At 40.0% G+C, this 2,500-nt stretch overlaps 1 pseudogene; it reads right to left on the minus strand.

Annotated features, from left to right (window-relative positions):
- The window catches only part of LOC118382339 (sodium-dependent phosphate transport protein 2B-like), a 26,986-nt pseudogene that overhangs the window by 8,778 nt on the left and 15,708 nt on the right, over positions 1-2,500 (minus strand).

The following is a 2,500-nucleotide window of genomic DNA, read 5'->3' on the forward strand; positions in this document are numbered from 1 at the left end:
CACTCAGACACAAAATATAAATGCTGATAAAAGTATCTACAGTATTTGAAGACTCCGTGTGAAAGGTGGACATGGTAGCATTCCAAATAGCACCCTATTCCCTATATAGTGCACTACTATAGACCAGAGCCCTATTCCCTATATAGTGCACTACTTTAGACCAGGGCCCTATTCCCTATATAGTGCACTACTATAGACCAGAGCCCTATTCCCTATATAGTGCACTACTATAGACCAGGGCCCTATTCCCTATATAGTGCACTACTTTAGACCAGAGCCCTATTCCCTATATAGTGCACTACTTTAGACCAGGGCCCTATTCCCTATATAGTGCACTACTTTAGACCAGAGCCCTATTCCCTATATAGTGCACTACTTTAGACCAGAGCCCTATTCCCTATATAGTGCACTACTTTAGACCAGAGCCCTATTCCTATATAGTGCACTACTATAGACCAGAGCCCTATTCCTATATAGTGCACTACTATAGACCAGAGCCCTATTCCCTATATAGTGAACAACTAGTGACCAGAGCCCTATTCCCTATATAGTGCACTACTATAGACCAGAGCCCTATTCCTATATAGTGAACAACTAGTGACCAGAGCCCTATTCCCTATATAGTGAACTACTAGTGACCAGAGCCCTATTCCTATATAGTGCACTACTTTAGACCAGAGCCCTATTCCCTATATAGTGCACTACTTTAGACCAGAGCCCTATTCCCTATATAGTGCACTACTTTAGACCAGAGCCCCATTGGCCCTCGTCAGGGTATAGGGTCATTGGAGACAGACGGTAGTTGTCATGGGAACAGTGTTTCCTGCTTGTTGACTGAGTACGTACATGTCTGTATGTTGTAGGTCTCTGAGATGTTATGTAGAGTGTAGCAGAGGTCCTGGGAACACCAACAGAGGGCTGGGGAGGTGCAGTTCTCTGGCCCGGGGACCGTCTCATTCCTCAGGGTCTGGAACACACACACACACACACACAAGTGTTGATGCATTGATGTGTAGTTAGCGTGTTGGAGTATGTTTGGTGTGTTGTTAGCATGTTTGTTGGTTTATGTGAAGTGTGTTGTTAGCATGTTTGGGTAACATGTTGGAGTATGTTTGGGTAACATGTTGGAGTATGTTTGGTGTTTTGTTAGCATGTTTGTTGGTTTATGTGAAGTGTGTTGTTAGCATGTTTGGGTAACATGTTGGTTTATGTGTGGTGTGTTGTTAGTACGTTTGGGTAACGTGTTGTTAGTATGTTTGGGTAACATGTTGGTTTATGTTTGGTGTGTTGTTAGTATGTTTGGGTAACATGTTGGTTTATGTTTGGTGTGTTGTTAGCATGTTTGGGTAACATGTTGGTTTATGTTTGAGTGTGTTGTTAGTACGTTTGGGTAACATGTTGGAGTATGTTTGGTGTGTTGTTAGTATGTTTGGGTAACATGTTGGTTTATGTTTGGTGTGTTGTTAGTATGTTTGGGTAACATGTTGGTTTATGTTTGGTGTGTTGTTAGCATGTTTGGGTAACATGTTGGTTTATGTTTGGTGTGTTGTTAGTACGTTTGGGTAACATGTTGGAGTATGTTTGGGTAACATGTTGGAGTATGTTTGGTGTGTTGTTAGTATGTTTGGGTAACATGTTGGTTTATGTTTGGTGTGTTGTTAGTACGTTTGGGTAACATGTTGGAGTATGTTTGGGTAACATGTTGGAGTATGTTTGGTGTGTTGTTAGTATGTTTGGGTAACATGTTGGAGTATGTTTGGTGTGTTGTTAGTATGTTTGGGTAACATGTTGGTTTATGTTTGGTGTGTTGTTAGTATGTTTGGGTAACATGTTGGAGTATGTTTGGTGTGTTGTTAGCATGTTTGGGTAACATGTTGGTTTATGTTTGGTGTGTTGTTAGTATGTTTGGGTAACATGTTGGTTTATGTTTGGTGTGTTGTTAGTATGTTTGGGTAACATGTTGGTTTATGTTTGGTGTGTTGTTAGTATGTTTGGGTAACATGTTGGTTTATGTTTGGTGTGTTGTTAGTATGTTTGGGTAACATGTTGGTTTATGTTTGGTGTGTTGTTAGTATGTTTGGGTAACATGTTGGTTTATGTTTGGTGTGTTGTTAGTATGTTTGGGTAACATGTTGGAGTATGTTTGGGTAACATGTTGGTTTATGTTTGGTGTGTTGTTAGTATGTTTGGGTAACATGTTGGAGTATGTTTGGTGTGTTGTTAGTATGTTTAGGTAACATGTTGGAGTATGTGTGGTGTGTTGTTAGTATGTTTGGGTAACATGTTGGATGGAGTATGTTTGGTGTGTTGTTAGCATGTTTAGGTAACATGTTGGTTTATGTTTGGTGTGTTGTTAGTATGTTTGGGTAACATGTTGGTTTATGTTTGGTGTGTTGTTAGTATGTTTGGGTAACATGTTGGTTTATGTTTGGTGTGTTGTTAGTATGTTTGGGTAACATGTTGGTTTATGTTTGGTGTGTTGTTAGTATGTTTGGGTAAC

This window comes from Oncorhynchus keta, unplaced genomic scaffold (assembly GCF_023373465.1).
Source record: "Oncorhynchus keta strain PuntledgeMale-10-30-2019 unplaced genomic scaffold, Oket_V2 Un_contig_4568_pilon_pilon, whole genome shotgun sequence".
Lineage (NCBI taxonomy): Eukaryota > Metazoa > Chordata > Actinopteri > Salmoniformes > Salmonidae > Oncorhynchus > Oncorhynchus keta.